General features: G+C 45.2%; 1 protein-coding gene across 18 annotated transcripts in view; it reads left to right on the plus strand.

Moving 5' to 3' along the window:
* The window catches only part of Sipa1l1 (signal induced proliferation associated 1 like 1), a 309,410-nt gene that overhangs the window by 110,005 nt on the left and 177,124 nt on the right, over positions 1 to 22,281 (plus strand). For 5 of the 18 annotated variants that reach the window (XM_076550990.1, XM_042260862.2, XM_076550985.1 and 2 more), the window contains exon 2: positions 6,986 to 7,210. The exons of 9 other annotated variants lie outside the window; for them this stretch is intronic. The gene's annotated coding sequence lies outside the window, so the exon portion shown is untranslated. Of the gene's footprint in view, positions 1 to 6,938; positions 7,211 to 22,281 lie in introns of all 18 variants that reach the window. 4 more of the 18 variants (XM_076550996.1, XM_076550995.1, XM_076550993.1 and 1 more) reach the window with 4 other exon arrangements.

Consider the following 22,281-nt stretch of genomic DNA (forward strand, 5'->3'; position numbering starts at 1 on the left):
AGCGGCGTAGCGTCCAGTTAGGCTTGTTGTGTTCACCGCTCACGTGTCCCTGTGCAGGTCTTAAGGTTCACACCAGGAGCAGCCGTTCCCGCTTCACCCCCCCCCCCATGTTTGTGACTGAATCATTGTTGTATGAATTTGTGAGAATAGTGTTAGCGGGAAGCTTAGTGTAATCAGCTCCCTGACTCTTGGTGGGAACGCTGGGAAGCAAGATAGTGCCACTTCAAGAGGTAGGTTTTCCTCAGGGAATTACAAAGGAGCCCGATAGCCATGTCAGAAGAGGAAGCCAGGGAGTTCCTCCATGTCCCTAGGGTTTGGTATGGAAACCTCCGGAAAGACAACAGTGGGAGAAAAATAAAGTTACTCACAGCTGCTCCATTACAGCAAACATTTTATTAAAAGTTCTCTGCAAAGTACCACATGAGTGGTACTTCCTGCAGGTGCGTGCTGTGTATGTGGGACATCCTAGAGAAGGCCAGAGAGCAGACTGAGGGCAGGCTGCTGCCCGACAGCATCTGCGCCGCCCGCCCGCCCGGTTAGTGGTTGTTGCTGGTTTTCCCCGGAAAAACAAAAAGATAATTCAGTGATTGCTACTTTATGGGAGTGGAAGGCTAATAATATTTGGCAGACTGCAGAGATGTGTCTTAGGAACCAATCTTACCAGTGTTTGAGCCTTGTAGGGACTGTAGAAATGGGAGGTGGTTTCTGTCCCATGTGCTTGTGCATGAGTGTGGCTTCCTGTTTATTGTGTTTGTGCGTGCATGCATGGGCATGTATGCTGTGTGTGGGTTGGAGGTGTCTTGTGTGTCACAGCTAACACACGGAGGTCATAGGGCGAGATGTGGAGATGGCTCTCTCTCACTCCGCCTTTACCTAGGTCTGGCCCATCGGAGGACTTTTGAGAACAAATCCTCAGTGCTCTGTTGTATATATGATCTGCAAGTATTTTTCTGTTTATTTTTGCATACTCTTTTTTTAGGGGGTGGGGTCTGGGTTTTTGAGACAGATTTACAGAGGTCCATCTGCCTCTACCTCAAAAGCTGGGATTAAAGACATGTTTATATTTTATATTTATAATTATAAAAATACAGCCACACTCAGCTATAGATTTATTTATTTATTTATTTATTTATTTATTTATTTATTTATTTATTTATTTATTTATTTATTTATTATGTATACAGTATTCTGCCTGCATGTACACCTGCAGGCCAGAAGAGGGCACCAGATCTCATTACAGAGGGTTGTGAGCCACCATGTGGTTGCTGGGAACTGAACTCAGGACCTTTGGAAGAGCAGGCGGTGCTCTTAACCCCTGAGCCATCTCTCCAACCCCTATTTTTGCATACCTTAATAGTGTCTTTTGAGAGCACAAACTTTGAATTTTGAAGAAGTATGATTTATGTTTTGGGAATAAATGTCCAGAGAATTCTTTGGGTTATTATACCAAGGTTATGAAAATTTGCCTTTATATTTTCTTCAGGAACTTTATAGTTTTACAGCTTACAATATAATGTATATAATGACTTATTTTGGTTTTAATACTGACATAAGATGAAGGTTTCTTTTTCATGAGTCAGTCTGATGAGTATTTCACCATTTATTGAAGAGACGGTTATTCTCTTGGGCTGCCTTTGAATCTGTGTGTTATTTTCTTGTTGTTGGTACTGTGATAACACGCCTGAGGAAAGCAAGTCAAGGAAAGGGGTTTATTGGGCTCTTGGAGAGGCTACAGTGCCTGTGGTGCAGAAGGCGTGGTGGTGGACCGTGCATTGGAAATTCTCACTTGCCCACCTGGGGGACAGGCGGCTCACCTGGGGACGGGCTGCACAAAGTGGACAGGAAGTAGGCCTTGGCTCTAAAACTCATGGCTCCCCTCCCCCAGTGACCCACTGCTCCAGTGAGGCTCCACTTCTAAAGGTTCCACAACTTTCCAAAGATGGGACACCAGGTGGGAACCAAGAGTTCGAACACACGAGCCTTGTGCATTTTCAGTCCGCAGTGGCCTTTCACCGAGAGTCAGTTGACCTTGTGTGGGTGGTTTCTCTGCTGTCCCCTTGTCACTAGGGGCTCCCCTGGTCTGTTTTCCAGCCACACACACGGGACAGGGTGTTTCCTGGGACTGCTCACATTCTGGGCTGAGAAATAGGACCAGGAAGAAACCAGGTTTGCCCTGGTCAGGTGTCAGAGAAAGTTCCTGTTCCTCAGAACCGCAGGTGGTCGTGGTAGCTCCTGCCTGCCATGCTTTGAGAGTGCCTCAGCCCGGGAAGGGAAGAGAGAAAAATCAAGGAAGGAAAATGGATTGTGAAGAGCCGCTCCTGAGCTCCCCCAGCTAGAGCTCGGAGGGGTTGATTTGCTCTCTGGCCTCCTGTCAGCAGAGTGGGGCCCCTGCCTCTGGGCTGCTCCTTGCATTTTTGTTTAGCTGAGTGGCTTCTGATTTGTCGTCTTCCTAGCCCTCCTGTCTAAGCTGAAGCGGGAACCTGAGAACACGGGGAGGTCCAGGCAGGAGGGGGTGTTAGAGGGTGCTCTTGCGCACGGTTAGCCTTTGCAGTGTCTGCAGAGCCCCGAGAAGCCGCTTCACAGGCGCTGGCAGCTGTGTTCACCCAGCACTCAGGAGGCAGAGGCAGTGGATCTCTGAGTTGGAGGCCAGCCTGGGCTACAGAGTGAGTTCCAGAACAGTCAGGGCTACAAAGAGAAACCTGTCTAGGGGAAAAAAGGACGAAGAAAAAAGAAGCTGCTTTGTGAATTATGTTATGGTTATCGCTGCCCCTGGTGGAGGGAGTGGACAGTGTGCGGCTGTGTTGTCTTGCCCTGGAATCAAAACCTGTTGTGATTAAATTCAAAATTTGGAGCTGTGTTTAGGATAAGTTGTTGTACAAGACACGAACCACGGCGGAAATGACCACTGTTGTGGTATTCCATGTTAAGAGTCCAGTGGGCTCTTGTCTTCCTATCCAAACAAGGGGCGGGGTTACAGTTTAAGATAGCCCTTGAAGACCATTCGTGACCGCCCGCCCATTCTCCTGTCTGACTCTGGGGCAGAATATACCTGCAATGCTTTGACCTTCTCTGTTCTTTCCTCATCTTTTGTCATATGAAGAGCAGCTTGGTTTCTGATACTTAAACACTTAGTTGAGTTGCTTATGTACCATGAGCTGATTTGTCCCAATCCCCTTTGTCTAAGCTAAAATGGGAATTTGAGAACACAGGGAGATCCAGAAAGGAGAAGGTGTTGATGAGCCCCTTCATTATCTACAACTTATAAAAGTTGTGGAATATTATTATCCACACAGCTGGTGAAAAACAAATACAGTTCAGTGGATTCCTAGTGGAAACAGCTCCATGGTCTAGAAATTAACTAATTTATTTTAGGTTATTGTTTATCAGCAGAAAATCATTACATTACAAATTAGTATGGAGGGAATTTTATGTAGTTGATCATTAATCTCTTGAACCCAACCTCAGGAGGCCATGTTAATGGAGTCACAGCAGGGTATAAGAACAGACAGCTAGAAAGACCTAATATAAGGTAATTAAGAGTAACTCACTTGGCATTTAAATGATAGAAAATGAGAATAAAATATAAAGATGGAAGGTGGCTGGCCATGCTGCACTATCTTTAGAGATCTCACATGGTAATTAGTTGCATTCCCATTGTTTGCCACGCTTTTGTTATTTAAGACTAATTGTAGGAACATGTGTGGAACACAAGCCACCTCCACGTGCCAAGTGCCTTACATGGTTTGTTTTATGACATGTTGACAAGAACCCTCTGAGGCTGATGGGGACCAAGTGACATAAAAGAGGTCAGTGTGTGGGGGTACAGTTCGCACGGTCTGGCTCGCCACTGCGCTTGCCTGGTTAGCCTAATATTCCCCAGTTGATAGCTGGCGGTCTAGCTTAGTGGGAGAATGCTGGCCTCGTGTGCTGGCCCGTTTTTGTCACCTCACACGAGCTAGAGTCATTTGGGAAGAGGGACTCTTGATTGAGAAGATGCCTCTATGTAAGATTCCCATATAGGAATTTTCTGGATAAATGGTTGATGTGGGAGGGCGCAGCTCATTGTGAGTGGTGCCATCCCTGTGCAGAAAAGCCACAAGGGGCAAGCCAGTAAGCAGCACTCCTCCATGGCTTCTCCTTCAGTTCTTGCCCCGACTTCCTGAGTGATGGAATGGGACCTGAGAGCTGTAAGATGTGACAGACCCCCCCCCCAAGCTGCTGCTGTTCACGTTTATCACAGCACTAGAAGCCCCACCTAAGACACCTCCCATGCACAAGGCCCCGGGCTTGATACCCAGCACAACACACGACCTAACAAACCTTCATAAGAAATCCAAACCACATAGAATCCTCTGGAACATCTCCTGCAGTTGAATTGAGTTAAATTTTGATAGGAAATTATAAAGATCACATTAAATATTAAATATTAAGTATGCATTAAAGATAGTTGAAATATATTCTGTCCATGTATGTCAAAGCTGGAAAAAATAAATGTTGGACTTAATGATTATTCATTTTGAACCAGACCAGGGTGGGGAGGAAATTTTTAGAATTTATTATCCTGAGGACATTTCTTCTGCCAGTTTATCCCATGTGTGCTTGATGTGTGTAATCAAAACCATCTCTTCAGTAGCATTGGCTCAAGTGAGTCTCATTAATCCAGTGCCAAGGATCAAATCCAAGGAAGATTTAGATAGGACTGGGTTCAGGAAGAGAAGAATTTGCTTGTTTCCATAGGGACAGCTTAGGGTCCTGATGGGGTTAACCTCTCGTCCCCTCCAGATGGTCTGATAGAGAGCATCCTTGTTCAGTTTAGAAAAGATGGCTCCTCCTCTCCATCTTTCCCCCTCTCCCCCAGTTAACGACAGTCAGAGATTTGATACTTGTAAGAGAAGAGGACCCTGAAGGAATTGAAGAATGGTGTTAACATCCTGTGCAGACGGATATTTGTGCCTGGAGGCTCATGTTTATACAATCTTTCTTTGTGAATCTCCAGGCAGCAGCCGCCACAGAACCATCCCAGACAACTTGTGTGGTATTTTTCCCTTTGAGGAACATAACTGTTGGCTAAGCACAGATAAGATCTTTTCACTGTGTCTACTGTGTCCACAGAGCAAATGACTTTTAGGGTTGTTGGCTAAGGATATATCATAGTGTTTGAGGATAAAACTCTTAAAAGTGGTCACAATTTAAACACTATTAGAATTATTAATTTTGGGACGGGTCTTATTCAGTAATCTAGGCTGACTTTGAAATCAATATGTAGCTCAGGCTAGTTTTGAACTCACAGCTTTCTCTTGCCTCAGCCTCTCAAATGCTGGGATTATAGGCATAAACCTGAAATATTCTTCACATAAGCTTAAATATTTTTTTTAGATTAGAATTGTGTAAATACTGGGGAGTAGTTTTTGTTTACATAACAGTTGATTATGAAAAGCATTTGAGCGTGAAGCTGGTTGTGTGGAGCATGCTTTGTGGTATTTTCGGATGAAATTACTTTGATTCTTAGTGAAAATGCCTCCCAGTTCACCATTTGTTTACAGCATTTATTTCCTTGTGCAAATTTATAAATGGACCATTTGATTCTGTTTCTGCTGAAGTCATTGATAACTACTGGGGGATTGCACTGTGCAGAACTCTGAAAATCAAGGGGACTTAGCATACTTGTAATTGTAACAGCCGGATAGATATGGGAGTTCTACGTCTGTGGCCTTATTTGCTTTCCAGGACTCGGAGTAACCTGTCTCATTGCTCAGTTCATTTTCCATATCCGCACCAGAATTTCCAAATGAAAGTATGTCTGGCTATGTTCATTCTTGCTTAAAGGATTTCTAAGGCTTCTCACAATCCATAGGTCATTTACATGGTCTCAGATACTGTGATGGGGACCTTGCGGGCTGGGCAGCCACGTTGTATGTCACGTTGGTGCCACTGAAGTTCTGCCCCTTCTCACTCAGTTCAGGGGTTCGTGCCGTCCCTGTGCACCCCAGACCTGCTACTGAAACTCGTGCCTCAGTGTTTGGCAGTGCAGTACGGACTGGGGCTGAAGTAGCCATTTGAGGCACTGCAGGAGGACAGCAGGACGGACGGCAGCAGTCCCCATTTGTCGTTCAGGAACTGGGGCTGGCAGGGCAGGAAGGGCAGTCTGCATAGCCCTATCTGCCACTGGGACTTGTTGGATGTGCTGGGATGAGAGTCCTGGTTTGCATGTTGGTGTCTGGTCCGTTTCAGCAGAGTGCTCTGCTGTCCCCTTGCTTTGCTCTCCCTGAATGATACAATGAGTTGCTTTACAGCAGGAGTCTTTGAGGCTGGCTTGTTAGTGTGCAGCAGTATTTGAAATAGCGAGGAATAGTGTGCTGTGTGCGTGTGCGTGCACTTGTGAACAGAGATGGAAATAGAATTGTTTTCTGTTAGCATCCACTTGGATTTTGTTCATAGCCATAAACAAGTCTGTACATTGAGTGAAAGTGGAGGTGATTCTGACTTGACTTTCCTTCAGTCTGGGAATGTCTGGTTCTGCCCAGAGGCAGGAGGCCCTCCTCCAACCCTGCATGATCTCTAGGAATTATGATTCTACCAGGCATAAGCAGTGCCAGGATGCTTGATTCTTTGTGGGGTCATGACAGAACAGGGGTATTTCTGAAAAAATGAAGGAAAGCCACGCCTCATTATTCAGATGAGTTGTTCTACAGCAACCGTAGCTTTTAACACATAAAACACCAGGGATACGGAGTGAACTGAGGATACGATTTCTTTGAAATCTCTGATTGTGAGATAGAAGGCAGACAGTGGCAACCAGAGTTTAGACTGTCGACCCCCAACTTGACCCTCTCCTAACCTCTGCCTGGCTTGTAAACCAGGAAGAGGCCTTGTGTAACTAGCTTGTGTTAGCATGCTGTTGATGTTTAACCATCCCCTTCCCCCTGGGCCCTGCCTAGCTAGCTGGCCTCTCTCCAGGGATCCATGGCACTCTCCTACCCTCTAGCTTCCAGACTGGATCACTTGTTTCCTGCCTACAGAGAACACCAAAAAGCATATTGTGATTTCAAACGCTAATAATCATCAATGGGTATGTGACAGAAAAAGACCCAGTCAGGCCCTAGGCGCTAATGCTGCTTGGGTGTTTGAAACCGCATCTTTCCAAGCATCCTGAGCACCTCTAACTGTTCTTCAGTACCTGCAGTGAAACTGTGTGAGACAGCAGGAACAGGTAGGTTATCTTGTTTGCACAGCGCTTGAGTTGTACAAATTAAATGTCTTGGGAACCCATGTAGGGCGGTGGTTCCACCAAGTCTAGAGCGGGACTCTGGCTGCCAGCATCCCTAGTGTGAGGACACTGTTGGAGCTCCAGCCTGGATGTCTGTGAGACCAGGGCCAGGACCAGGGGTGGAAGGGGCGGAGGGGGTGCTCTAGACTTTTTACCCGTTTACTTGAACCTCCTTGGCCATCCCTGACTTAGGAGGATCAGATGGAGTGCTGGAGTGGGCGTGTAGCCAGCCCAAATAAAACCTTATTTCTATTACAAAAGGAGAGGGGAAGCCAGACTTGAAATGTTGACTCTCTGCCATCAAACACAAACTCATTTGTAAGCCATGAATCTGCCCAACCGTCTTTCCAAAATATAGAGGGAACTAATGTTATTTAGGGAATTAAATTATTTTTCCTTTTTTCTCCCTCCACTTCTCTCTTTCTCCCTTCCCCCTCCCCCCACTCTGTCTTTCACCAGAGTCTCATTGTCTAGACCAGGCTGGCCTAGAACTCACAGACCTGCCTGCCTCTGCCCCCTGAAGTGCTAGGGTTAAAGGTGTGCACCCCTGTACCCAGGGCTTAAGGGGTGTTTTAAAAGAAACATTTTAGCTTCAGGAGGATTTCCCCTAGTTCATTTCTGTCCTTTTGTAAAAAATATTAACGCACCGTTATTATTCACTGATAGATACTTTGTTAAAATGGTATTGGTGATCTAGACTTAGAGTATAATTGATATTAGGTGTGACACAGGTTCCTTCCTGTTTGGGGAGCAAAGGTACATGTAGAAATGTTCTGACAAGCCTGCCTTCCTGCTGAGCCTCTCAGTAGTAAATGCAGGTCCGTCGTCCCGTCCGTCGTGCGCCCCCCCCCCCCCCCCCCCCCCCCCCCCCCGCAGGCTCTGGGCGCTGTGGATCAGCACCATGTATCGCCTCCAGAATGACCGCCTGGTAAGCCATCCGGAAGGAAGGGTCTGCCTGTCCCTTTTAACCCGAGGAGTTCTGTTGGGCCTTGGGCTTTTTCTCCTTCTCTCAGCCCTTTCACTGGGGTGCAATCTTTGACCAGGTCACGTCCTTGCCACTGGCCCTATGGGCTAGCACGTGCTGTCAGTGTCCTCCGGCCTCTGTTTATTGCCTCTCAGAGAGGAAACAGAGGGTCCATGAAGTGAATGAGTTAGTCCACGAGGAGAACGCCCGACCATGCTTGCCTCCACTCAGGAAGCATGTTTTGAATGCCCACCATTCCTTCACACTCTAGTTCTACCAGAGCTGTTTGCCTTGGTACAGCCCTGGCATTGCTGCCCTTTGTCAGAGCGCTTCTGGAGCAGCTCATGTACTTAGCATGTGTGTATGAGGAAGTAGGTGAGCAGGAAGAGGAGAAAGACAGACTGTGGCTTTGTAGTGTCCTCTTCAACCGGCCCAGCCCTTGAGGACATAAGGCAGTGAACTGCATAGATGCTTCACTTTTCCACTGTGCTTGTTACACAGAAGGAGCCTGGACCTCATGCACACTGTATGACACACTTCCGGGTGGTGGCATTCACCTTTGACTGGGCGGCCGCTCCAGGTTGTTCAGCTCCTGGGTTCTAGAGCTGCAAAGTAGACAGGAGTAGGCTCTGCCTTTTTTTTTTCTTTCCAGAATTGGGGTGGGGACAGGTACACCCATGCACACCCCATCCTCAGTGTGCACGTGCTGATGTGATCGATTAAGAGTAAGGGCAGAGGAGGTCATTGGGCCTTGAGTCTTCCTTAAAAACATGAAGTTCTCTTTCTGGCAGGTAAGTGCTGTTCCTGAAGCCTGTTCTCTTTGGACAGCAGGTTTGGAGGTAAAGCCTCTGGAGAGGCGGTGCTGAGGGCTTCAGCAGCCGTAGTTCACTGGCTCCAGGCTGCTTTCCACATGTTGGCATCAGCATTAGGTGATCTCATGGCGTAGGCTACCACAGCATCACTTTCTATCCCAAGGTGGAAGGCGCAAAGCGTGGACTCTGAGCAGTTGTTCCCTTTAAGCCGTCTTTCTTAAGTCATGCCTGTTTTTACCAGCCACATCGTAGTGTTGACACTGGTAGCTTCAAGGGAAGCTTGGACAGGTTATTATAAAGCCAGATGTCTTGCTTCCTCTAGACAAGTTGGTCGTTCACTTGGCAACTAAAGGAAGTGGAAAAGTGGGTATTGGGTAAACAGTAAGTAGCCTCATACACACTGCTCACTAAATGTTGTGAATGAGTGTGGGAGTGAACGAACAAACTAGTCCCAGTAGACCCCAGGCATTTGGTGCTGATGCTGTGTGTGGTCCAAGGGTTTGCTTTGGTTTGGTTCTGTGCTGCTGGGGATCAACCGTGAGTGCTCCACCAGTTAGCTACATTTTCAGCCCTTGGCTTGTGCCGTGGGGTTTTGCTTGTAGCTCTGGCTGGTCTGAGCCTCTCCAATGCTGGGATTACATGTGTGTGCCACCACATTTGGCGCTCCACAGTGTTTGAGTCTAGAAATCAGGGTGTTCTCTTAGGTACCTGGAAAATAAAATGGCTGGAATTGCTCTGTCCTCTGAATCACATTAGCATGTCTTTAAGTCCATGGGTTAGGCCAGACTGAGAGGTTGAGACACACACACACACACACACACACACACACACACACACACACACACACACACACAGTTCTGATATTTTTGTTTTCATCACTGACTAGTCAAATTTATTTAGTTTTACTGAATTACTGTTATTTTGGCTTCTAGGAGTCAGTGTATAATTTATCTTCTGTATTTATGGATATTTTTCCAGAGATGTGTTTTTCTTTTCTTTTTTTCACCTCTTCCCTGTGGTGATTTTGCTAATATGTATATTAAAATCAGTAAAACTGTACTATTGGAAAACAGTGTTGAGACCAGGAGCTAGATGAGATGGCTGATAAAGGCCTGTGATCCTAGCATTTGGTGGATAAAGCAGGAACATGGCGAGTTCTCAGCCATCCTGGGCTGCACAGGGAGAGCTAGTCTCTGTCTCTTTAAATAATTTTAACAAAGGTATTCTCAGGACTTTGAAGGCCATAATCACTTAGCAGATGTATAATAGGAAATTCATCCTTCTTTTCATCTTTTCACCTCTGAATAGAGGTCACAAGAAAACTGTCTCCATTATGTATGAGACTGTTTTGGTCAGGGTGGCCTGTGAACTTGTACTCTGGGGAGAGCATTTCCTGTGAGGCAACCTAAGTAAGTTTTTGTTGGCATACTTTTGGAAGTATCCATGTGCTTTGTGCAGCACTGAGATACACTGGTGACTTCATTCTGTTGTGCTGAGCAATCGGAAATGAGTTCCCCCCAAAGCACCCTCAAGTGAAGAAAGGCCCCTTGTATCAATGATGTGAAGGACATTCCAAGACCCCTCAGCTACAGGATGGCTCTGTCTTCTCAGCTGCCTCTTTGCCTGGTGGAGGACACCAGTTGCAAAGAGAAGACTGTCTGCTGTATATAAAACCAGTGTTGTTTAGGCTTTGCTCAAGCAACTTAAATTGCTCAAGAGCTTGGCTGACATTCTTCACCAGTTAATAATTTAAATGAAGGTCAAATTTAGAACCCAACTTATTAGTTTAAAAATAGCCATTGCCTTTAGAAAGCTTATATGGCACTGGGGGGGCTGAGGATCTAATACATAAATTCAATTTACATAGGTCTGTATTAGATTTTCAAAGGCAGTGAGCACTTGAGACAGGACTGTATGAACTCCTGTGGAAACCATCCAGCTTAGGACTTGGGACCCAATATTTGGCATGTACCTTGTCTTTATAATTCATTAGAGAATAGAATCTGATTTTTGCATAGTAATTTTATTGGATTTTTTTTAGATTGATGAGGAAATATTAGAGAACATAAGGGAAAACAAGGTTAATTTTATATTGATACAGTCACTGTGATGCTGTGCTTTGTAGTTGATTTAGAAAAGTGAGGAATTTTCCTTAGATGACAATATAAACATCATCAACACAAAGATGGGCATATAGGAGGAATAGCAGTTCTTTCCTGAGGCTGGAAGTCAGCTCCTAAGTCCTGTATCTTAACATGATTCATTTGTGCAACTGTATAAAGTACAGATAATTCTCTCAGGCCCCATTTGTTACATGTTTATGTGCCTAACATATAATGTAGTGTATAAAAGGTTGGGCTTGAGTGCTTTTTAAATATCAGATAAATAAACATACCTTGCTCTTGGATTGATGTATTTGAATTATTGTCTTAAATTTTATGTGGAATTGAAAAAATTGCCAAGCTTAAAGCAAATACTTGAATTAATTTTACTTGAGGGAAAAAATCCACTACAACCTGAAGTCAGTATTGTTTCTACATGACTTAAAAATGTAAAAACACTGGGTTAGAGATCTGTTTCAGTGGTTAAGAGCACTGGCTGCTCTTCCAGAGGACCCAGGTTCAATTCCCGTCACCCACATGGAGGCTGACAACCATCTGTAACTCAACTTGCAGGGGCTCTGTGACCCTCTCTTCTGGCCTTCATGGGTGCCAGGCATGGTTCTGTGCACAGACATACATGCAGCAAAGCACTTATAAACATAAAGCAAAGTGAAAAACAAGTAAAACACATTTTAAAAATGTTATTTGTGTGTATATGTGTATTGTCCATGTGGCATGTGCATGTGTGTGCAGGCACTGTGGGGGTCCAAGGAGTCCCTGGAGCTCCTGTCGCAGTAGGTTGTGGCATGTCTGCTGGGAATGGAATTCAGGTCCTCTCCAAGAGCAGCAGCTAAGCCACCTCTCCATGTTTGTTTTTAATACAGGACGACTTACATTAGTTTGTGGATAGCATTTGTCTTGTAGTCATGATGACTATCATCATTCACCCTGTTGAATAGTTCCCTTGAGGCTGATACCTTTTAATGATGCTTGTGTTTGACATTATGTCTTTTTGATATTTTCAGCAACAGTAAATCATATATTATTTTGCAACCCTACTGCGTCTATAATGTTATTTTCTTTACATCAAAACAATTGTCTTTTGAAAAGAAAAATGTGGGGAGCTTTTAAGTGCATTTTGTTTGTAAGAGGAAATATTGTTCATGTTGTTACAGTAATTGGTGTGTTTCTGACATAAGGCTACTATGAATATTTTTGGATTACATAACTTCATCCTTAGGATAACTTTAAGATCACCATGCTTTACTAACTACAATTGACTTGTCATACAGTGACATTGTCTGAAACAATGGTGAAGGCGTCTCCAGTTTTCTTTTGATTTGTTGTGTATCTAGTTAGATGCTAAGTACTTGCTTTCAATAGCTGCTTTTCATTCATAACATAAATGTGAAATCTGTAAAAAGTTCTCTTGAAAAGGTGGCCTTCAGTATTAGCTACCCAGCAATAATTTATGCATCTTACAGAGAACATTTTCAGTTAGTGGATCAATAGGAATGGAGGTGTTTATTGCTAATAAGAGAAATGGGCTTGTATAACTTGTTATTTTTAATATCAGTTTTTGTAGGTTACTTCCTGCCAGTAGTAAATCCCTTTTTAGTCCTCAGAATCTGCCTTTGAGTGAGGAGAGCATCTGTGTTAAAAACTGAAGGAAAGCAAATCCACTTATCGGTGCGTTTCTGACCGCACCTATTGGAAAGGAGCTGTCAACTGCTAATTGGTTCTCGGCAGTCAGTCTTGATTTTGTTTTCCAGTGACACCTTCATTGCAACAGACACTGTCACAGAACCGGCTGTGACTCTTGGAAACTGAGCTCTTTGGGTGCATTCTCAAACTGGAGTGGCAGTTGGAGGCAAACCTCTTTCGCCTTAGTTTGGTTGGACTTCTTCCTTGAGCCTTCCTGTATATCAGGCATCACCCTAAGCTCTGGGAACATAGTATTTCTCCAAATGATCTTCACAAAACATGTGGGTTAGTGGAAAAGATGTGTTGCGGGCCGCAGGAATATATCATAAGAACTCAGCTGGTTATGGCAAAGTCACTACCTGGAGGGATCAAGGATTTCCTCCAGAGGAAGCCAAATTCCAAGGAGTTTTTTAGTGTTATTTGGCTTGTTATATATCAGCTGTCTTCTGTTATGAAAATCATGTGTGCCTTCATCGTTTTCCCAATTGACTTTTCCCTAAGAAGGGCTAACAGTGTGGACGGATCACTCTCTGGACATACACATTCCAGGTATTTGGAGAACAGCCTCAGGAAAGGCTTTCTCTGGAATCAGATATCTCCCTTAGCCACTTTCAAGGACTAGCAGTAATAACAGTCCACATGAAAGTCTCCTGATTCAAGGTAAATTCCACAAGGAGACACCGCCTAGGTCAGGTGGACCTTAAGTAATAGGTTTACACAATTTAGCTCAGACCCTCCTTTCGTACATCCTTACTAACTTTATAGACCTTTAACTCCTTACCTAACCGCTTCTAGGAATATTTAGATAACCTGTATGCTAACAGCTATGTTCAGCCAGAAACCCAGTTCAAGCCTCCCTGTAATTATCATTATTGGCAGCATCCAGCCAGGTCCATCCCCAGATGGAGGAAAGTACCTTGTCAGAGATACCTCTGTACTCTCTAAGAACAGACTTAAGCATCCGGGCTACCTGTTTGAGAAGGCCTGGCGGATGTGCCAGTTAAGCTCTACTTCCTCCTTTCCCAAATCTTACCTCTGGTTCCAGATCTTTCTTTAACTATCACCGGAGTCATCTAGCTGTACACAGGTTGCCTAGTGACTGAGCACTCTTTCCCCCACCCTGCAGAAAAAACGGCAGATAGCTTGGACAGATAGGAGCCACAGGAAAAAAGAAGACAGTTTTATTTTCTCCCATTGACGTAGCAACTTATAGATTCTTAACATTTTCTAGTAATCACGTTTAAGACTATAGTTGAGCACATAAGATTCCCTCTTGTAAATTTAGCCTTTAGTTAATTCATTTCCCCATTGGTCACTTCCCTTTGGAGTTGCAAATGATAATTAACAGTTATTGCCTCTCAATGTGATTCTTATCACCCCTCCGTTTGACCCTGGAAGCCTGGCTTTATATACTAGGACTTCCAGGGCACGGGAGACGGAGAAGAGAAAAGAGAATGGAAGAACTAGACGGGTAAGAACTTGCAATGAACAAACTGAGATGGGGAAGAACTAGGTTGAAGGGCTAGAATAGAGTACTAGAGGAATGAGATGGAAGATGAGGAAGAGCCAGATGGGGAAGTACTAGCTGGGTAAGAACAAGACTAAAAGGACCTAGATGAGGCAGAATTAAGATGAGAGAATTAAGATAGAACTTAGATAAGTGTAGAGAGAAATCAGGCAAGAAAGAAGCTAGGCATGAGAACAGAACTGAAGCTGTGAATAAAGGATGTTATGCCAGAGGAATTAAAGCAAGTGGACTATAGAGCTTGGTGTGCTGAGATTCTATTTCCTGAAAATAGTCCTCGCCATTAGTAGTTCTCTCTCCTGAGCCCCTGGGATGTATAATATTAAGGCTGGTCCCTATAATATCGTACAAGAGATATGAAACAAATAGGATGACCGCCGTGTGGAAGTTTCTACACATAACAGGAAGCAGTGAGAATGTGTTTTCCTTGGTACTGTTGAAGCAACTGATGACAAACTGATTTTCAGTCATGCTAGATCCAAGGCCTCACACATGCCGGGCATGCTCTCTCTGCTGTCCTATGTTCCTAGCTCCCAATGTTTATTAAAAACCAAATGAACAAATAAGCAAGATGATCAAGAACCTTGCAGACTGCACTTCCAGAAAATTGTACATGAAAGAAATCTTGAATGATGAGCATTTACATGGTGTTCTCACTGAGTATGTATTTGGGTTAGTGCCCCAACATTGGGAAGATTTGTCCTACTGTCCTACAGGCTTTAGGAGCCTGTCAATAATTTGAGATTTGATGTTAGATGTAAAGGACCCTTCAATGGCTTTAGGTAAGTACATAATACAAAGTGACGGTTCTTTACGGATGTTTACTCTGAGGAATTGGTTACCCCACCTCATACCCTCAACCTGCCCCCAACTGTAGCTTCACCATGTCGGTGCATTTCAGTCAGAGCCCTTCCCTCCCTACCTAGAGCTTAGGGTGGAGGGAGCCCAGCACTGTTGTCTTGCTCTCTGTTGCATGCCCTTAACCTTGAGCAGAACTTGATGTGGGGGCGGTGCTCCTGAGCTTGTGTGGAGACCCAGCTTCTGTCCCTATGCCAAGGTAAAGAAGGAAGGACTGACTGTGTTCGGAGGAAAATCCTCTGGTGTTTGCTGCTGGCCTGTGTCTGTCAGCATTCTTGTTTATACCTGTCCAACAGTGAGGAACCAACACGCCGGCATAGGCACAGCCTCTCACCCTTGCCAATAATAAGGTCTTTGTTTGGACCCTTTGGGAAATGCTGGCCACCCTCCTCAGGGCTGAAGTGCAGAGGAGTGGTGTGCTAGCGGAGGTTTTCTGGTTAGCAGTCTGGTGGCATGACTGCAGAAGGGATTTGGAAAGGGAGCAAGTGTGGATCCCTTGAAGTTTCAAGGGAGGTGAGGCAGGAGAGAATGTGCTAACATAATGTTGGTTTTATTAGTTCAGAAGTTTGAAGTTTCAGTATAACTGTGTTTTCCCAGCAGTATAAGAGGTCGTCTTGGTGATTTATGAGGGGGAGGTGGGGAGTTGTTTGCAGGCCACATTCTCAGCGTGTTCCTCTTATTTACCCTCTATCTCTGGGAGCGCTTGACAGAGCTGCTGAGTTGTGTGGCCGATGTTGAGATGGGCGGGCCTTACCATCCTTGAATGTGGATGGTGCTCATACAAGACCCAATATAAATTATTCCTATTCTGTAGAACTGCAGACTGTGTCAGGACATTCTAGCACTATCTCCTTGATGTTCTAGAAGTTCTGGAGGCCAGGCTTCTGAGCGGAGCATGTAAGAAATTCTAATAGTGTTGGTCTTGTGTCCTGGAGCTGGGTCACTGCCAGGCTGTGTTTTGCTGTTTGGGGATCCTGAGTTTCAGAGCTGGTCATTTGTTCCGTGAGTGAGTCCAGGACGGGCTTCAGCGTACAGTGGGGAAGGCCCTTGTGCCCACTTCCTTGGGGAGGCATGCCATTCTCACACATGGGGTTCGTTTGTCCTGTTGACTTTCTCCTGTCCCCTTCCAAGGTGTGCGCCCACCATCCTACCTCCTTTGGCCTCTGAAATGTCTCCTTGGGGAGATGCTGGCCTCCATCTAGTACTGTGTGTGCATTTATTACTTTCGGTGGCTCTGCAGAAGTAATAAATTAATTGAATTGACTGCTAGGGTGCCTGGGGACATGGGTTTATATCTCCCACTTGTGAAAATGTGCTTTGACAAGGTGTCACAGTGAAAGTAGTTCTTCCTAGAAAACAGCTTAAGATGAACAGTTGGATTACTGCTTCACAGGGCAGTGCAGTGAAAGTTACACACTTCTCCAAGCAGACTGATGATGGAAAGTGGAAATAATGGTATTCAGACGGACGAGGATACAGTTACAGTGTGTATGTACTTGGAAATGTGGTCAGCTGTTTTAAGGGGAATGCTGTTAATTCAACAAATGTTTTCTTTAGTGTTTGAAGTGGCGTATGCAGCTTCGTCTTAATTACTCCTTAAGTTAAAGGACTTTGCACTCTAGATAGTATTGACTGAAGAAAGCCCGTGTTTAATATTTACCATACATCAAGCACACAGGCGTTATTTAAACAGGCGTTCTCTGAGTCAGTGATTGGTATAGCATGGGCCATCTAGAAAGCAGACCTCCGGCAGCTTGCATATGCTCCTCTCCAATCTGGGGTCCTTTAAAGTTTGCCTGACTTTGCTGTTTGCCACCTTGTGCTAACTGGTCCAGCGTTGACTCAGTGTACCTTATACTGGCCGTGGCCCTTGTCTGGTTCTTGGTGACAGGAGGCTTCCAGTCCTTTGCCATTGACTTTGCTTGTGTAGATTTTTATAGAATTTCTCTTCATCAGATAGAGGAAGTTCCCTTTGAGGGTTTGTTTTAATTGAGAATGTGTATGTTCACACGTGTGTGTGTGTGTGTGTGTGTGTGTGTGTGTGTGTGTGTGTGTGAAGGCAGAGGTCAATGTTGGGTGCTTTCCTAGCTATTCTCCATCTTTTTGAGAAAGGGTCACCCAGTGAATCTGGAACTTACTGTTAGGTAGTGACAAACACATGCCACCACACCCAGCTTGTTTGTTGGTGCTGGGCATCTGAACTCAGGTCCTTGTGCTCAGACAGGAAGCACTTCACCTCCTGAGTCTTTACCCGAGCTCCAGTTTTTAACTGCATAATCCTAAAAGGAGGGGGGTTGTGTGTGTTACTACCCCTCATGTAGTTGTGTGTGCACAGGAGCACGTGTGTGCATTTGAGCATGTGTGTGCATATGAGCACGTGTGTGCGTGACTACATTGTACTGTGTCTTCATCTTGCTTTGGTGTTGGGTGAAACTGAGTTCATAGGGTGACTTGGAAGTGTGTTTTCTAGAAGTTTGTGAAGTATTGGATTGTTTCTTTTTTAACAGTGTAATAGAATTCTCCAGTAAAGCCATCTGGACCCATGATTTTTCTGTGTGGAAAGATTTTTAATTACTAATTCAGTTTCTTTTTATAGATCTGTTCATTTTCTCTTCTTGAACCAGTGATGCTTGCTTCTTTGTCCCTTTTTCTGTTAGTTTGATTTTATGCCACTTGCCTCAGTTGGTGGCTGCATGGTCTGACTGTGACTTGTCCCCTCTGAAATCCTGGGGGAACCCAGAGAGATCTAATCCTGCAGTTGAGAAGGCTGGGCCTTGGAGAGCTGATTAGGATTAGAAAAGGCTATCGTGGAGCTGGTTTATAGCCTAGGGAGAGATAGGGCGGGCCACACACACCCCACAGCCACACCCGCGTCAGCTCCACCAGCCTCATGGACTGCTTACCTCACTCCACCTTCCATCCTGTGTGACCAGTGATGGACGAGGGTCCTGCCAGGTCTCCGGTCCCTTGGAGCACTTCTGTGAGGTCAATAGTCCGTGCTCTTCTTCCCTACCTGGTGACTGGCTGGGGCTCTCTCTTGTTTTGTTGTAACTTTTCCTCTTTTCCTGGTGAGTTTAAGCAGTAAAAATTTGTCAGTCTGACTGACTTTTTTCCAAAACAATTTTTGGTTTTATTATTTTCTCTATTATTATTGTTTAGTTTATTAAATGAGATGAGTCGGGGTCTTTCTTTTGTTCTGTTAAAGTTTAAAAATAAATTCTGGAGCTGGAATTAGCTATACCCTGTGAATTTGAAATGTAGTTTATTGTTATTCAGTTCAAATTTAATTTTGCTTTTGATTGTTTTTTGATCAATGGATTGTTCAGAAATTTGTGTTTTCTTCCGGCTTCTCTTGGTATAGAACTGGATATTTTCTACTAGCCCAGGACTTCAGAGTTTATCCAGACTTGCCTTGTGACATTGCAGATGTGTGGGTCCCGCCCCCCCCCCCCCCAGTCTTGATCTGTGTGTCCTGCCCTGCTGTTGAACTACCCTATAGCTGTCAGGTCAGAATGGCAGAGTGCTTGGACACAGTCAGTCCCCTGCGTTGTATTTTATGTTTGGCCATTTATGTTGTATCATTTACTTAAAGTGGATACTGAGACCTTGGGTTCTAGGGAAATTGTCTCTCTCCTTTCAGACTGTCTACTGTAGCTGCGTTCCTCTGAAGTTCTGGTACATCGTGTCTACAGGGTTACAGCTCCCTGTGCTCTGTCATTATATTTCTCCACTTTCTTGTCTAGTGAGTTTTTCCCCTTAGAATCTGCTTTGTCTTAGCAGGAGTGTGGTAGCCCACAGTCTGCCCACTGTCTGTCTGTCTGTCTGTCTCTCTCCTATAGTGCTGTTGTGACACAGACCCTGTGCCTGCCGAGCCCTGCTGTGTTCTGAGCTACCTACTCCCGGCTGCCATCTTTGAAAAGCTATTTAATGCCAATTGTGGTAAGAATGCTACCACAGTCTTTTATATATATGAAAATGTGCCACATTTTCGTAGCTTTATTTCTATGAGCAGTGTTGGTGGGTTCAAGTGGAAAAGGACTGCTTTGGCATTCCTGTGCACTTTTAAGCTGGCAGCCAGTCATCACTTACATGGGTTCTTCTGACTTCCGTCACGTGAGTTAAGAGAGTCCTCCCATCTGAAATCCTCCCTCATGCTCCTTCCTAGCCAGTGGCAATGCCTGGTCTGTACTTCCGGCTTCTTTTCTTTTGATACTGTTATCTAACAGTTTAGAATGTCATAAATGAAGTCATCTAGTCTATAACGAGACTGCCTTCTTCCTCTTACCTTGTCTTTGAAATTCATCCAAGTGATTGTGTGCATCTCTGTCGCTTGATTCTTTTTATTACTGGGCCTGTTGTGCATGTACAGATTGTGTAGTCACCACTGAAGGACACTTGGGTTACTTCCAGTTTGGGGTACTCAGGAGTAGAACTGCCATAACATCCAGGCAAGGGTTGTTTTTTAAAGAAACTTTTTCTCATAGATCTGGAGGTGGAACCCAGGGCCTTGTCCAATCTAGGCAAGTGCTCGTTCTTTGAGTTCATCGCCCCCCCACCCACCCACTTGGCTTTTGTTTCTCTAAGGAGATAGGCAGGTGTGTGATTTTGAGCTCTGTATTAGGGAAAACTACCAAGCTGTATTCAGGAGTGGCCACGCCACACGGTTCACGTGCCCTTGCCTTGTCCCAGAGCTCCCGACTGGTCAGGCCACATGTGCCCTGTGCCACTACCGTGTTTCTGTGAGAGCTCCTGTTGCCTTGGCTTAACCATCCTGGTGGGTACAGAACAGTGCCACCCCATGGCTCTAATTTACATTTCTCCGTGGCTTGTGATTTTGAATCTTTCATGTATTTTTTTCATCATCCTTTTGTCTTTGGTGAAGCTTCCATTTTCGGTTTTCTGTGAACAGTTTCTGAGAAGTTATTTGAAGCTCCGGGATGTCCATTTCTTGAGAGCAGAGGTCACTGCTAGGACTGTAATTGTCCTGTGGGTTTGGGACGGAGGGCTGCTGGTGGTGTGGGGCTGCACCTGCCTCCTCTAGGGCCATGTTTCTGTTGTTGTGGGAGGTCTCGGCCCTCCCACTTCCTTTCAGACTGACTGCTTTTAAGCGGTAATCGTGAGTTAGCGGTCAGAACTGTGTGAGACTCATTGAGCTGTCCTGAAGAACAAACAGCCCCAGTGAAGTCCTCACACAATGAGGCCCCTGCTGTGCCTCCAGCCAGACCTTGCCGCCCAGGAACATGGCACAGCCGCCCGGGCACCGGTGCCTTGAGGAACACTGGGTGCCGTCGGGCGACCCCAAGCCCCAGTCCTGTCCATGTGCAGTGCTTTTGTCTGTGGGGAATTTCTCTCCCCACTCCTAGGCTTTGGCACGGCTTTTCTCCTCTGTGCCCTGGAGGTAGACTCTTCCAGTTGGAGTTTCCTGGTGAGTTAGTTACTGAGAATGCTTAGAAGGAGGCTGTTGTTTGTCCTGTTTAACTAGAGTTTTTCAGTTCTCTGTGAGGTCTTAACACCATTTTTTTTTTTTGTTTTTGTTTTTGTTTTTGTTTTTCGAGACAGGGTTTCTCTGTGTAGCTTTGCGCCTTTCTTGGAACTCACTCTGTAGCCCAGGCTGGCCTTAAACTCACAGAGATCCGCCTGGCTCTACCTCCCGAGTGCTGGGATTAAAAGCGTGCCTACCGCCCGGCTAATACCAATTTTTGATGATGGGATACAGCAGGTTTTGTTGAAAAGCTTCATACGAGCTGGGTGTGGTAGCACATGCCTTTTCTCCCAGCACTTGGGAGGCAGAGGCAGAGGCAGGTGGATCTCTGAGTTTTAGGGCAACCTGACCTACATAGTAAGACCCTGTTTCAAAAAAAAGGAAGAGAAGCCTTTTGGACAATGGGATAGTTCCAGCTCTTTAGCGGTTTCAGTAGAGAGGGTCTATATGAATTATTAGCATTAATGTAGAAAATATGACGCCAAGTACACTCTGTGACAACAGGAGTGTGTTTAGTGCCAGTGTAACATAAAAATCAAATCCCAGGGAGTCCGTTCTTCCCCCATTTGCTGTGTTATTGGACGTACTTGATGTAAAGAAGCTGGTTTAGTGGCTTCCTGGACAGGACTGGAGATGGTTTCTCCGTATGCCCCCTGGTCAGGGCTCATCACTCCTCTGATGTATGCTCAGTACTGGCCGCTGAGCATGCTGTCAGGGAGAGCTTGTCTACACGTAACCACGTCATAACATGGCAGTTCATTGCACAGTACAAGTTACCAGTCTGTTTCTCAGTGTTGTGTTCTCATCTCAGCATGTGAACTGGCCTGCACGTCTTTCAGTGGTCATAGAAAAGGTTTGGGTCCTCACTACATTATCGTTAGCCTAATTTTAGTTAGGAGATCTTAGGACCATAATTCATTTTTTGTTTTATTATTTATTTATTTATTTATTTATTTATTTATTTATTTATTTCTGAGACAGGGTTTCTCTGTGTGTAGCTTTGCGCCTTTTCTGGAACTCCCTCTGTAGTCCAGACTGGCCTCGGACTTACAGAGATCCGCCTGCGTCTGCCTCCCAAGTGCTGGGATTAAAGGCGTCCGCCGCCGCCGCCGCTGCCGCCGCCGCCGCCGCCCCATAATTCGTTTTGAGGGGATCCTTTTTCCATGTTTACTTGGATTCCTGACTTCATAATGAATGAGCAGAACCTGCTTTTGAGGGATTTTGCTTAAAATGAATAGAAATGGAAATGTCCATGACTGGGTGACAGCATGGGATGTGCCCATCCGACACCAGGGTCCGCTTCCTCTTCTCTTTGCACCAGGGTAATTCCCGGGATTAAAAAAAGGTTATATTTATGCCTATACTTGTATGGGCACGTATATATGCCTGATGTGTGTGTGTGCCTGTGGAGGCTTGAAGAGGATGTCAGATCCCCTTGAGCTGGTGTTACAGGCACTTGTGAGCTGGACGTGGGTGCTGGGAGTTGAAGTTGGGTCTTCTGGAAGAGTAGCAATGCTCTTGACTGCTGAGCCATCTTTCCAGCCCCCAGGAATCTCTTCCTTTAAAA

The sequence above is a fragment of the Peromyscus maniculatus genome, chromosome 14 (genome assembly GCF_049852395.1).
Source record: "Peromyscus maniculatus bairdii isolate BWxNUB_F1_BW_parent chromosome 14, HU_Pman_BW_mat_3.1, whole genome shotgun sequence".
Taxonomy (NCBI): Eukaryota; Metazoa; Chordata; class Mammalia; order Rodentia; family Cricetidae; genus Peromyscus; species Peromyscus maniculatus.